The sequence below is a fragment of the Vidua macroura genome, chromosome 3 (assembly GCF_024509145.1).
Source record: "Vidua macroura isolate BioBank_ID:100142 chromosome 3, ASM2450914v1, whole genome shotgun sequence".
NCBI classification, from domain to species: Eukaryota; Metazoa; Chordata; class Aves; order Passeriformes; family Viduidae; genus Vidua; species Vidua macroura.
Window position 1 is genome coordinate 64,753,614 of NC_071573.1, and position 16,184 is coordinate 64,769,797.

Consider the following 16,184-nt stretch of genomic DNA (forward strand, 5'->3'; position numbering starts at 1 on the left):
AACTTGCTGGGGTAGCAAAATTTGATTTTGCCTACTCTGCTGAGAAACCTTGAGCTGGGAATGTGCAAGTACATGTCTGAAAATCTAGGATGTGGGTGATGAAAGCTGGCAAGAGAGAGAACAAAACTGGCTGTTTGGAATATGGCAGCAAGCCATTAGACAGCCTAAGAAGAGCAAGGGGTAGCTCATTTGATGTGGTGGTAAAGGAGGAGCCAGTGGAAGTGCAGACAGGGCCATAGGAACAGGAAAATAAGCACTGCTAAAGCCTCTTGGAATGACAGGAGAAGGACAGCATTGCTTTAGCCAAAGGACAGGAAGTTAAGATTGTAGTAAAAAGGTTCATGGTGAATTAATAAAAGTCCCAGAGGATAACTCAGAATTGGCAACTTATAGGTGTTACAAAGAAGAGTTTAGACATAGCTTGGATTTGTAGAACTAAAGTAGATAGTGTGGATAAATCTTAGATACAAATGAGAATGACAGGCAGGAGGGCAATGTGTGAGGCACTGTACAGACATCAGGTAAACTCTGACCTGAAAAGTTTGCAATCTCAAATACAAGGCAGGTGTTTAAGACAGGCAGTTAAAGTGTAGGGATGAAATGTGCTTGTAATGCTTACTGGACCTGTAGCAACAACCACAAGTCACAATTTACATAAAATGTTATTGCACAGCAGGTTCCTTTTATGCATTACAGCACTGATGTATTTTAAAGGGTCATTTGAAATAAGATGAGTTGAGACACTGGCATGTCCAGACATGTGGAAAGCAGCTAAGTCTTTGCTTCTGTGCTAGTACCTATTTCTGGAGCCAGGAAAGGAGTAAAGGGAACTGAATCTTCTTGTTATACATCTGGTTTTGGGTTTTACATCATTTCTTGACTACTTAGCTACGAAATAGTCAGCTAAATATTTACTCACATTATCACAGCCAGACTAATGTCAATATTTTCCTTTTAAACTGTTATCAGTATATTGCATACTTCTAAATGTGAGAATGTTTTTTCACATTGCACAAAATGGGAGTGTGAGCAATAAACTCCAAATGAAATAGTGATAGGAACATACAGGTTGCTGTGAGTTTTGGGGAGTAGTCTGAGCAAGAAGAGAGGACATTGAAATAATGGAAAGTGGGTAAATAAATATCTCTTAAAGATAAGAGAAATACTCTGAAGTACTTTGTCACCAGTTGAAATCCAGTGGGAATTTCTTTTCTTGTTAGAAAACTGAATGACAGAAAACATGAACACACTGTCAGACAAATGTTGTCTCTGCTTTCAGGTATCCTCACTCCCTTGGACCATCTGGAGACACACCTCACCCCTGCTCAAATTCATCCTCTGCACTGGATTCTGCAAGCTCTGTTGGAGACCTACTTACTCTACCATATCACTGCCCTCCAATTTACAGCTTTTCCCTAACAGGACAGCCAAACATTTTGCTGTAAATTAAATTCTCACCTCCTTGTCTGCCTGTTGTGGACATGGTGAACAATTAGCTCTGTATACAGGAAAGCTTCTGGCACATTGTTCTCATTTTCTCTTTCTAGACTAAACAGTACCAGTTCTCTTGACCTTTCTTCATGCAGTGCGTTTTCCATACTACTTATTATTCTTCTTCTCCTCTGAACTCTCTCCAGTTTGTTTCTATATATCTATCTATAATTTCATAGCATGATGCCCAGAAGAGGACAAAGTACTGACTCCCCAGCACCAGCAGAGTAAAACAGAACATAAGGCAGTCTTACTAGGATGTTCTGCAATGAGATTCATCTTTCCTCAGCCCTATAATGCAGCTTACTCCTACTTAGCATAGGGGTTGTATAGTCTTCAGGTTTCTTTATTGTCCTGCATAGCACAAAAACTTCTCCCATATTGTATTCATGCAGTTGATATCTGTGGCAAACTACACTTGTTATTTTTTCTGAATTTGTACCACTCATATCAGATTGTCTCTCCAGGCTCTAACACAGTCCCCTGAAATGCTAGCACTTCCTATTTGCTGGTGTAACTTGAAGATCCACTGCTTCATATTTCAAGCCATTCATGAAAATAAGTATTAGAAGTAGACTAACAAGTGACATCTGTCCACATGTATGCTATGGTGAACTCATCTACAGTGCATTTTTCCAGTTTCTTTTTCAGAAAAGTGTGTAAGACTGTGTGGAAAACTTTCTTAAAATCAAGATCAAACAAGTCTACTCCTCATCCTTATCTCCTTGGCCAATTAATCTGTCAAAGAAAAATGAGATGGATTTGTTTCTGATAAATCAATACAACACTTTTTTATCACTGTAAAAATGTTCAAAGTATCCACAAAGTGATTATACATTGTAGTATTGTAGGATTTATTCGGTAACAGCATTATCTTTCTAGGCATTTATAATTTATTAGGCTCCCATTTTTATGGATGGGAAGTATAGTATATATTCTCTCACCCTGGTGTCTTCCATGATATTCCATATTTTGTTTAAACTAATCATTGCTGGTTCAGTGATTGCTTTAGTAGCTGATTAAATATTCCAAGGTGTATATGCCTGTCTGCTCTTGTTAATAAAGTCTTTGTGTTCAGTGATTATCTGGTTTCATAGACCTTACTGGAAGAAAGGTGTCCACATCACACACTGAGAAGTGAAACTTCCAAAAAATTGAAGGAATACAGTGACATGAGAAATAATATGTGTTTTCCAGCCCTTGCCATTGGTTCCCTAGAAGAATGCTAAAGACATTTACTCAGCCATTACATGGAAACTTGCAGCGGCAGTTGGAGTGGGGATTACTTTTGAAAGGTTCAGTAGTCATTTTAGTTATGTTAGGACTACTGTTAACAAATATGTAGGGGAATTTTAAGGGGTGAATGATAACCAGTAGTCACTAATTTGAAAACAAGAAAATCTTTCTATATTTGCTTACCTTATTTGGATTTTCTTTGATCACTGTTTAACATAAAATATCATCTAAAGCTGTGATTGCAGTTTGTCTTGCTAGTTAGTTTAAGGATTAGCAATACTTCCTCTCTTTATTGGTTATCCCACCTCTATCATTGTAATGTATTGCCATTTATCCCAAGTAGATCAAAAAGAGCCAAGTCTTTAATAAATGCTATGCGTTCACACTGCTCCTTCTTGGAGTAACAGAAAGCATTGCTTTGGATTGAATGTTCCTGCTCACTTGTCTTAAAGGTTATTTAATTAAAACAAGAGCAAAAGAAGAATGTCCCTGCTCTAGCCAAATGCCATCCTAAAAATAGAACTAAAATCCTCACTTTGATGCGACAATGATGTGACAAGTTAGTGAAAATCTTTGTGTTGAGCACAGAGGGAACCCAGCTATCTCAGTGAAAAGATATTTGTTGCATCATTCCTCAGCACCTTCTGCTGGCTAAGAGACATGGAGAGATTTTTATAGGTATGAGGGTATGAGCATAGCTGGCCTATAAAATAATGTGCACGAAAGTGAATGATACTTTGCCACCATGCAAAAGGCCAGGGGTTTCTGTAGTGTTGTCAATAGTGATGGTAAACAGAAAAAAACAAGGTTTGTACAGGACAAAAGAAAAATCAGGGACTTGAGCAAGTAACAAAAGTTATTTTTCCTGGCCTCATTATTCTTATGCTTCTTTATATTGAAAGTAATATTGCAGAGACAATCTGAATTGTATCAGAGTGAAAGATATTAGAGTGGAATAAAAACCAACCACAGGATAGCATTAGTAAAAATGGTGTGCTCTAAAACACAGAAGTGCTGCAAGGGAATGACATGTACAAGGGTTCTTTTGCATTTATATTTTCATTTCAAGCATATGGTGGGGTAAGGGGAATATTGCTGTGGAGGACTTAAAAACTAAGTTTACTGTAACCCCAAAATGTAGCTTAGTATCTTAGGATGTGTATACAGTGTGTATCAAAATAAACTACTGGTGTTAACCTTCTGCATCTATTCAAAATGAAAATTTCAGGGAAATTTGCCAGGTATAAAAAAATAAACATTGCTGGTTAATGTCCATGGACCAGAATGAGCTCAGCATGAATAGATTTTATTTACATAAGTGCAGAAGCAGGTTCCATTTGCTATTAGATCTTCTAAGGTAAACTTTCTTATATAAACTATGGAATCTCCCACTAAAATGGTACAGTGAAATAAAGCCAAAATTTGGGATTAAAACACAAAGGCTGCATTTATTCTCTGAAATGCACACAAAACCTCGTGCTTTTGCTGCTCTCTTCATCCAAGGATCACAAAGGCAACCCTCAGTTATAATGTCTCTGCTTTCATTATATACCATGGCACAATAGCAATGAACCTGCAGAGCAAAACAGTTCCTACCAGAGACTCAATATCCCCTATGATAAATATTTTGAAGGTTTCAGTTTGAACTAGCTTTATTCCATTCCTGTTGATTGAACAGCATCAGATGTGGAGCTGGAGTGAGTCCTCCAGCTGAGCACAAGGAAGGACCCAAGAAGCATATGGTGAGACATGCTCCAAGATGTACCCAAGTGTGGTAATCAGAGCAGATGAAGAAGTCCACTTCAAAAGCCTCATCCAAAATAAAGCAGCAGTAGAGACACACCCAGGGAATTAAGCCCTACCCAGCAGCCCCAGCATATGAGGCAGATTTAATTAACCCCGTTCCACAGGTGGCAGCTGGAGGTACAGCAGATTTACAAGAAAAGGAAGTGGCAGAAACATGACAAAGCTGAAGAATTTGCTGTCCAGAGACATTGGGAACTGTGGGACAGTATGTCTGCTGCAAATGGACAGGATACAGTACTGGAGTAGTGAACTAATGCAGATAATTCTTATCAAAAAACCCCAAATGCAAACAGAAATTAGAGGATCTGGCTTGATTAAATGACCTGTGATTAATCTTGTCCATCCATAAGTCAATGATGAGAAGGATAACAATTAGATTGGCTGTGATGCCTAGCAACTTAGAAATGGACCATGAGACACAGATTTAAGTGAGAAGCATGAGGGCAAAAGAAATTGCAGTCCCTGACTTGGCATTCTCAGATGTAGCACATTCCCTTGGTCACTGGATGTGGAAAATGTCACCCCACTGGTATACCATCCACCTCCATCATGGCTTCCTTTGGGAATAGCTATATTCAACACCAGAGCATCGCAGGGAACTCACAGAAAGCAATTACTAGGACTCCATTGCTATCAGTTAAGTGACTTCACTACCACTTAAATGTGAATGTTATTTCAACCATTAGTAAGAGCTAATAATGCCTTATTTTGTATGATGCATTCTGAGGTTATCATATAAAGCAGAGCTTGCCACTGCTATTTTTGTATGTTTTCCTGCCATTTAACATCTGATAAAACAGCTATCCAGACTGGCTATGATATCAGCCAGCTATTTAATTATTATGTGGCTGTACTGGAAAGTGATGCCAGAAAATATAGATACCCCAGATGTGCTAGTGTTGGTTTTGGGCTTAGCCCACATATTTCACCGGTGAAGAAGTTTCATAAGTATGTTAAAGATATCATTCTGGAGGACTCTAAACCAAAGAGTTACCACAAAATCACTGGGCACTGAGAATGACCCGATCCGTTGGTAAACTCGTGAGAAGGAAAGCTATCTAAGTAAAAAAAGGCCTCAGATATTGCTCTCATTTGCAGCAGAAGGCATCAGTAAGGACTTGTCATGAGAAAGGGCCTCACCCATAAGGGCTTCAAACCAGATATTCAGTAGCTGTAAAAATATCTGTAAATGAAGAACCATGCCTTTATCTCCTCTTCAAGAACCCAAATATACAGCAGCTAGAGGATTCCTTTAAGGTTTCCATAAGGACCATTTTCTTATTTCACCTAAGTGATAAAGAAGACTTGAATATTGCAACTCTTTCATTTTTATAAGTGTATATTTTAAATTATTTATTCATTATATTAATACAGTTGGATATGAGAAATATATTTTGGCAAATACTTTGTAACTGCCCGTTAAAATACTAGCATCTAATCCTTGTCAAAAAGTTGAGTCCATTGCTGAGCTATGCAAAAACACCTGATTCAGGTTCCCCTCTCTCAATCTTCATTTATGATTGCTGGAGTCTTCAACAGGGACAGGAGATGAAATTGTTTCAAAAGTTGCATCAGCTCTGCTCAAAGGGTCAAGCAGAGTGTCCTGCCACCACAGCTGAATGTGCTGCAATTCCCTCTGGGAATTTTGTTCCTTCCCTTCATCTCTAGAGCCAAGCTCCAGAGCATGATGCTGTCAAGTCAGAAGTATGCAAGGCAACAAAACATGAAGATGTACCAAGATATGCTGCATTTGCAGGAGTATAAATAAGTCTTTTCCTGTCTGATATTTCTCAAATTTTCATCCATACCACTTAGCACATTCCTTTGGGAGACACTTCCTTTGAAAGATTTTGGTAGAGCACCTAATGAGCTACAATAAATTCTGACCAAATGGTAGTTCTCAAAACTGTAAGATGGTAAATTGCTGAAGAGGCAGAACATGGTCACTAAGACTAAGAACACATCTTATGGTGTTTTAGAGGATGGAAATGAAATTGTTTTAAGGTTTTCATAGAAAAACTTCTAGCAGTGCCATTTTTCTTTTACTCTGTTTGCAGTTCATGTTTCTGTGAATTGGTAAATATGGCTGAAAGAAGTTGAGATTATGGAAGCCAGCAGTGTTTGTCATCTTCAGATTCCCATTTCTCTCTCCTCCTCTGGTAATTGCACAACTTATTCAAGAGTCAACTTGTCATCATAAATAGTGATAGGCTGCATGCAGTTATACTGTGCCTTTGTGAATAGCAATTTCTCATTACAGCAAAGTTTAAATTCAGAATGTTTTCTCTAATTAGCTATATGTTGTAGCTAACAAGATCATAAAGCTGTTATTTTAGTACATTTTTCCTGTTTCTTTAATTTTTTCATCCTGGGGAATTAAACAGCTGATTCATTCTTTATTTGCTTATGGAGAGAATTTTGTTGTTGCTTTTAAGAACTTTAAAATCACTTAAGCTCTAAGCTGTAAAACAACAATCTAAAGCTAAGACTTTGCAAATGCAGCCTACACATGATTAAAAAAAAAAAGGTAGATACAACTTTTTTGAGTTACAAAACCTTGAGAACGAAATATTTGCTTCTCCTAATTCCCCTGTCTGTTTATATTATTGGACAGTCAGATTTTCTTGAGGTTTGCATCAACTTCAACACAGGGGTTTAAGATATTTCCTTCTATATTGCATTAGTTGCTTTGTGCCTAGAATCAATGTTTGGGATTTACCCTACCTATAGATTCCCAAAGATTATCACATTGTCTTCTTTAAGGTTCAATATCTCTTAATACAATTTGTCTGTTGTCAGGCTTGCATAGCATCACTGCACATTGCTAGGATACAGTAAATGTTTTTAAAAGTGAAAGACCTCCCCTTTTTCCTATTGCTATCTAGAAAATATAACCAGATTTTACCCTCTGATATAGGAGTGCAACTCCCCATGGAATAAATGGAGTCCTGCATTTGTAGAAGGACAGAATTTGGCCTCAAAGATTTATAGAGCTATAAAACGACAAGTAGATAATTTTGATTATGTTTTCTGGGACTAAGGGCTGAATCCACGTCACCAACAAAAGTTTTATCTTAAAATGGCATTAGTGTCTCTTGGACTATGATTTTGGATTACTATTGCACTCTTTTAAGTCTTTGGATTCATTTGACTTTCAGCCTGACCTGTTCCCTTCCCTCTTCTTTCCTATCATCTAGTTTCATGGGTGGGGTAATATGGGAGAGAAGTCAGGAGTGGAAATGCAGTACCAGATAACTCAACATCTCCTGGAAGCTGCAATAGGGATTCTCTCACTCTCCAGCAGGAGGGAGGTGTGTTTGGAGTGGAGCTGCATGGTTTAGAACAACACCAGAGACAGTGACCTAGAAACATTACATAGGAGCGAAACAACACAGACTTCGAGCTGCAACAGTAAATTACTCAGGCTTTGCGCAAGTGGGTCAATAACTATTTTTCTGACTTGTCATGGTGTCCCAGAATATTCTTACCTTTTCTTTTCACTATTGAAAATAATTTTCTTATTTCCTAGGCACTCACTGAAGAGCCCTCTATCAGCCTTTTGCGAAGTATGTAGCATAATGCATGTATTGTAGGCCTCCCTTTTATTTACAGTCTGGTTTTTCCACTCTCAAAACAGAATTATCCCAAAATAAACACCAGACAATGAGAATCAAAAGCATGTGTAATAGCCGTGCCATTTCGTAACTACTTGCTACATCTTTGTTTGGCATACTGGACTTTGTTTAGCAGAAACATGGTAGTATCACAAGGTCAGAGTCTCCCACAACTTAATCCATTGCTAAAAAAAAACTGGAATTCGTATAATACAGACTTCTGTACAAAAGAGTTTCAACCAAAGTTAAAAATAAATCCCCTCAAAATGGTGAACAAAGTGTAATTAATTATAAAGAGAGTGAAAAAATCCTGAAAAAGAAACCCTCCTCAATTAGTTCACTTTTTTTCTTTTTCTTTATTTACCAAATAGATATATATGCAAGATGTGGTTGCTTTATTCTCTTGGCTAGGTGCAACATCATCACAGCTGTGATCATGCTGGATCTCATAAACTAAGCAGGACTAATCCTGCTCAGCAAAGTTACTCAATGGGGAGTTTTCCAAGACAAGCTTGCAGTGCTTGCAAGCAGTGTTTTAATAAGAGCGGAAGTAGCACTCCTCTCAGACTCATGGATTCATGTTGGATCTTAGGAAGAGTTGTGCTGCTGGGAAAATTATTTCAACTAGCATCTAAAACAAGTGATGGTGAAAGACATTGCTCTACAATCATAGGTGAAAGCATACAGGTGTATATGGATCACCTGGAAAAGTGCTCAGTACACCCAAAGGGCCCCCAACAATTCTTCTTGTTTGATAATGTGCATTGAATTGAAGTGAATGAAATGACATCTCTCTTCTAAATTTCACTGTAGCCCAGGGTCATCCAGGATTTTTTGCATCCTCTAGAGTTATAAAATTGCTTTCATGTACCTACAGTCCTCTTCACCTGCATAAAATGACTTGTGGCCGAAAGTAGAGAAAGAGGATATAAGTAGTATGAATAAGTTTGCTTAAATAACCCTGTGAAAGCTTTTCTGACCTCTGCTTCTTCTTTACAGAGAATTATTGGTATTAGAACAAGACTTGTTCTAATGGGAATTACAAGTATCATGACAGTGAGTGGGAATTTATACTCTAAATCTAGTCAAGTAAACAAAACTATTTAGGGATCATTCTCTGTTCTCAAGAATAAATATGAACTCATGATTTTCATACTTTTTGTTTGTCTTCTTCTGCCTCCCTGCCAACCTCAGACATGGCAACTTCAGCCATTCAGCAGTCAATAGCAGGTGGCTGGCCGTACTTCTTCCCAAGTTGTGTCTAGGATACAGCTGAGGAGCAAGGCCAAACCCATGCCAGAAAGTAGGTTAAAAACTAAACAATATGGATAGTTATGGGATAGTAAACAAGCTTGTGTCGTTTATATTACAGTAAGGATGCAACTTCTGGTCCCTGAAAAACATGTAGGTGGCATTGTGATCTGCCATGTGTCCTTGACAATTAAAATACTACTGATAGGGAAATAAGAGATAATATTATTAGTGCTTTAATAACAATGAGCAAGTTATCTATCTTTTTAATTAGCTTACTACACACCTAGAACAAAGGTTAAATTTGTAACAATTGCCATATGCAATAGTAACAGACTCTAACTTGAACAGAAGTGCCCTTCTTATGTCCCAGTGGTGTGACTGAATCAATATCTAGTAAGGAAAAATTTAAGAGTTTGAGCTAATCCATTTAGCTCTTTTCTTCCATCACTACACCATGAAGCGGTTGCAATTAGATTTTAAATTTTTTGGAAGGTGTTTTGTTGGGTGGGTGGGGAGTTGTTGGTTTTCTTTGGGAGGTGAGGGGGAAGGTGCTGCTTTGCTTTCTTTTATCTTAGCTGCTGTATTCAAAGAGCACTAGGAAATAACTGAGGTGGGTCTGTGTAACACATCTCTCACAAAATAATTCCTTTGGTCTTTTCCCAATGAGAGTGATGCTGAGCTCTGTCCCCCTCAGAGGCTGACATGCAAGGCTTTGCCTCAAAGCCACCAATCAGAAGGTGTGCATTTCCTGCCTGGGCAAGCAACCGGCTGTGTGTGTGTCCACTCCTGACTGGGCCCAGAAGATGTATGTAGGCTGGCCTGCTGTCTGCAGCTGAAAGCTCTAGACTGCTTTCAAGACCTCAAGCAAGCTGAACAGGTTTTGTCTGCTCCCCAGTGAAACTGGTTTGGTGTAAATAATTACTATTGCTGGTGAGGACGAAGAGAAAGACAGGCATTTGCAATAGGAAGGGGGTTTGTGGTAGGCAGGAGAAAGACAGGCGTGGTTTGATTTTAACAAAATGGAGCCTTTTTGGGTCCACTCATTTGTGCTGATGACATCAAATCCACAAAGAATGAAACTGAGCTGGCACTAAGTTGTATCAAATACATGAGCTCAAACTTCCATTTTTCACTATGCAAGGCTTTTGCAGCTCTAGTAGTTTTAAGTGTTATATGAAACCATTGCAAGTAGCCTCTCCTGGCAATTGAATATCTGAAAGATCTTCTTTTTCATAACACCAACTGGGTCAACTCACACTAAGAGTTAAGTGAACATACTCTACTCAACAGCACAGTTAACTTCACCTTTGTTCAGTCTTGGTGATACAGCAAGGCTTGGTTGCTTTTCAGACCAAACTCACTAGATTTACTTAGAGTTATACTTAGAAAATTTGAAGGTGTGTTCCCCTGTACTACAGGATATTTCTCTAATGAGCACACAAAAATCTCTGTCTAACACAGGTCCCAGAGTAACAGCCCATGATAAAACTCTCTGCAAACAGCTCTGAATGGGGAGATGGGAAGTTCAGATTAAGGGAACATGTACATTTGCATTTCAATAACACTCCCTATTGAACCTTTTAAAGCATTGATAGCTTGATTCGACTTTCATTGAAGCAAATGGCAAAACTCCCACTGAGGTCAAAGGGAGGTTTGATCTGACCCTAATTCATGAATGGCCAGATTTTGGTACTCTAACTTTGACTGAATAAGCTGTTCTGTCTGTACAATTCCACTAAGTTATGTACTTTTGAAATAAAGTACTACTTACTCTCAGACTCTGTTGTGAAGCCCATAATACTCCTTTGAGGTTCATCAGTCAAATTTATGGATCTATTCATAGTAAAGGAAATGTATTAGTCATCTAGCTACTCTTTAAGTAGGTATGAAACATTTCTGATAATATATTTACAGTTTTGATGTTTTTATGACCTTATGACTTTTATGGCTTTTTTATGACTCTTCACTATTTATTTTGTGAGCTTAGTCAACCAAATTACATGCACAGTTTTCTTTGCTGACTGGATGCTAACATTTGAAACATAGCTTTCAACTAACTGTAAAGAAGAAGTTTTTGGTATGACTCTACATAGCAGTGGCTAAAATTTGTGTAACTACCTTCCTGAATAGCTGAAAATTGGTCAAATACTCTGAGTAAGCCAAAGAAAAAGACGTTGTAAGCAGAATTCAAGGTTGTATGTTTCGTTTTGTCATTTCCACCCTCCCCACCCCCCCCACTCCCGCCCCGAAAAGTAACAGTATTGCATTTATCCTCTTAGGTAGTGTAGAGGAGCACATTTTGAAGACAAAAAGGTAAATTCACTTTTGAGTATCAGTGAAAGTCCCTAGAAATTGAACACAAAACACACTTGTCTGGAGAAAAGAAGGCTCAGGGGAGACCTTATCACTCTCTACAACTACTTACCTGAAAGGAGGTTGTAGTAAAATGAAGGTTGTAATGAAGTGAGGGATCTCCCAGGTGATAGGACAAGAGCACAGGGCCTCAGTTTGCACCAGTAGTAGTTTAAGTTGGATGTTAGGAAAAATTTCTTTGTGGAAAAGGTTGTTCAGCACTGGAAGAAGCTGCCAAGAGAAGTGGTGCAGTCACCATCCCTAAAAGTGTTTAAAAGATGTGTAGATGGGGAGTTTAGGATATGCTTTAGTGGTGGCCTTGGCAGTGCTGAGTGAAGGGTTGAACTTGATGATCATAAAGGTTTTCTCTGACTGAAATGATTCTGGAAATCTGTTCTATTCTGATTGTCTGATAGAAGTCTCTCCATATATTAATTTACATATTTACCCACATTGTGCATGTTGCAAGGAGCGTTAAATAAATTTTCAGTGCTGGGGTAGTTTGTTGTAAGAAAGGTAAGATCTCTTGTCTCTGAACTGCATGTATGTCCCTTTTTGGCACCAAAGAGATTACGGAGCAGTGGCTGTATCAAAGTTTCAAGAAAATTCAAAAATTCTTCATTAGTATGTCATAACAGTTAGCCACAGAAAGAGTGGAAAGGATGATTGAGATTGGATGTAATCGCTCAGCATGTGTGATGCTGCTAAAGGATGCATATTCACTGACACAGCTCCTCGGTACAATCATACATTTCTAAACTGGAGGGGCCATAGTTGCTTTTGATCTTACTTGACATCTTCATGAATTATCTGGATGATGCAGCAGAGTGTACCCCCAGCAAGCTTTCAGATAACACAAAACTGGGGGAAATGGCTGATGAATAAGAGGGTCATACTGTCACTGAGAGAGACCTCGAAAGGCTGGAAAAATAGGTTGACAGGAACCTCCTAATTATTAAGGGTCTAGAGCATCTCTCCTTTAGGGAAAGGCTGAAGGAGCTGGGAATTGTCAGCTTGGAGAAGGCTCACAGGGTTCTTAACAACATATACATAAATACCTGCAAGGAAGATACAGGGAAGATGGTGATGAGTCTTTTCAGTGGTTCCCAGTGACAGGATCAGAGGCAAAGGGCCCACACTGAAACACGGGACATTTCCCCTGAACATCAGAAAGCACTTTTTTCACTGTGAGGATGACCAAGCACCAACACAAGTTGCCCAAGAGAGGTTGTGAAGTTGCTGTTAAGATCTAAACCAGTGACACACGTTAGTTCATCAGTGGTAACAATCACAAGGTAAAATCCCAGGCCACATCTCCATGAAATTCAAAATCCAGTTTTAGGGTTTCTCATGCCACATGGTCCAAAGCACTGATTTGATATCAATTCACAGTGCCAGATCAGCTGTGTTAAAAAATAATGACCAGTCAACTTCATGCTGGTTCATTTACCACATGCTGCCCTTCCTGTGGTACTCCACTGCCTTCTTGCCCTGCTTAATCTCTGTCCTTTATATCCAAAAGCAATTGTCACTAGATGTCCCTACATCAGGTCATGGCTGCTGAGATGTGATTGCTCTCTTGTTATGCAGTGTCATCTCATCTAAAAGTGCAAACTGTCTGCATCTAATGCATGATAAAATGACTTCAAACTTCAAAGGAAAGAAAATACCTTTCCTTGTACTATGGACAATGGTTGCAAGTACCTTATGCCTAAGGAATTCAACCTTTTAAGCATATAGGAATGGATAATTTGAATAAAAAATATTAGATAAACATACTTGATACCAGAAAAAGGGGCAGATATTAATGAAAGGTCATCTGTTACTTGTTTTCCACTAAGTAAGCATTTGGCAGATAAACAGTAGATTTGAGGCCTTTCCTCAGGGTTAGAACAATCATATTTTGGAAATCCGGGGCAAGCAGAAAAAAAAACCTTTACAAATAGCAAATGTAGGTGGGGAAATCTGGGTGATATTAAATGCAACATGGCATTAAAATGATGAATAAAACTAAGCACAGACTATCCCTCTAAGTGGAAGTCAGACCATCATCCATGTTTAGTTCTGCTGAGAGGATCTCAAATACTCTAGCAGAAGAAACCTTGCACTGAAGTACTATCATAAGAAAGATACTTTCAAGACTATATGCTTCAGTAAATTTCCAATAGATTTTGGAACCACTTCTAGGAAATCTTTGTGAAGGTGGCACCTGCAACTCTTGTTATAATAAATAACACATAATAAACACATAATAAATACTTAAATATAGTGTCTTAGTGACCTTAAATCAGGCTCAAAAAGCAGAGAATATATTCTAGCTATTCTGTCCGTGCTCTGGTTCCTCATCTCTAAATGGAAATAAATCCAGTTTGTTTCACAGTAGTCTGACAAAGTACTAATTACTTTTTTAAGCTCTCTAATTTCACCACAAATACCACAAGAAAGTCTGTGAGGAAATTTATAATTCTAATTTTAGAAGGGAATGCAGTAAATAAGGCATCCAGCCATCCAGCTACACATTGAACAAGGAGACTGCAGCTGAACATTGTTTAGTATGTCAAATGAGTGCAGCACATCAGGTACATGGAATCAGGCAAGGATCCTCTTAAAACAGTATGTGAACATATAATCAAAGATCAAATTATCATGTGTAAGTAAGATAAGTAATTTAGTCTTATATCCTGGCATTAGTATGTCACTTGGCAGTCTTACTCATCTACCTCTTTTAATGTAGGTTTTGTTTTTAACCACTGATGCCACCACTCTTATCTTCCAGAAAGTTTGTATTCCAAGAGATTCCACCACAGTTCAAGAGCTGACAACAAAAGGTAAGGCTTAACCAACAATTGGTTGAGCCTCAGCTTGTACACTGCCAGAGCGCAAAAAGGTTTTAACAGAGGTATCATAGGTATTTCTAGGAGTAGTAGAAAGGACTAGGCCAAGTTATTTAACCCCATGTTTTATTCCTGTCATACCTTTTGTAGGTAACTTGGAAAACATTGGGGAGATGGTATGAAAGGTTTCAGACCTTCAACTGAAGGAATCAGGTAGGTGAAAGAGAAGATTGGGGCTGGCTTGGGGAGCATTCATTCATCTACTACTCAGTCGATAATGAAAGCCTCCTGATACTCCTCCCCATTTATTTTGGGAGAGAATGGCATCTGCTTTATTGGGTCAGGTTTCACTCAGTATATATTGGGAGGATTTAATTCCTACCTGTAACAAGAGGAAAAGTCAAGGGATAATAATTTGCAGTCATTTATCACACATGACCAACAGAAGTTGCAGCAGGCTCCAAACTCCTTGCCCTATGTCCCACCTTCCCCTCCTTGCGCCACTCTGACTCCCCACAGATGGGAATCTTCCAGTTACACCACACCACGTCTTATTCTTGCCACGTTCAATAAGAAGCAGCTTTTGGCCTTCTTAATTTATAGCAAGGAGAACTCTGCTGTGAACAATACTTACTAGGCTTCTTCCTATGTGATGATTTTCCATGTTGTAATAAAATAATGTACCATCAATTCACATAATCACAAAACCACAGAATCATGGAATCACAGCATCACAGAATGGCAGGGGCTGGAAAGGACCTTTGGTGATCATCTAGTTCAACTCCCTGCTAAAGCAGCCTCATCTAGAGCAGGTTTTGCAAGATCATGTCCTGGTGGGTTTTGAATATCTACAGAGGAGACTCCACAATCTTTCTGGACAGCCTGTTCCAGTGCTCTGTCACCCTTGCATTCTGTTTGAAGCTGCCTCATATCTGGCAAATCCAAGCCAAGTCAAGAGCAACTACATGGAATAGGCTTGGAATGATAAGCAAAGTAAGGAAAACTGAACTTTCCTTTAGAAGAGTAGGACTGTTTGACAAATAGGTATTTGAAAAGTGTTTGCCAGCCTTTAAAAAAAGTTCATCTGAACATACAGTTCTACTTATTCTACACCTAAAACTATTGTGTTGTTCTATAACTGCTGTCCCTGCTAATCACCATGATTATGTGTCTCTGCAGAAGGTTTTATTTCAGTGTGAGATTTTCTAGATCATAAATTTTATAACTTAACATACAACTTAAAAAAAATCAGAACAGCCACATATGTTCTCTTCCAAGGACTTGATCCAAAAAAGACCTTTAAAAACTTTACTAGTCTCATCATCCAGACACCAACCTAAGATCAGAACTCTTACCAGCATTGTGAAAAATGCTGTCTCTGATAGACATGAAAATAAAATGAAAAATAGAAGTATATAATTGATACTAATACTAAGATAAAAAGCCCATTACGGGAGGGATTAGCCTGTCTCATCCTAAAGACTGACACTCTTCCACCTGAGGGGTCTGTGCTGCTCTCTGCCCTTGGGTCAAGTAATGGTATTTTCAAAAAAATCACTGCAGATGCCTTACTGTCCCCTTCATCCCTCTCACTATA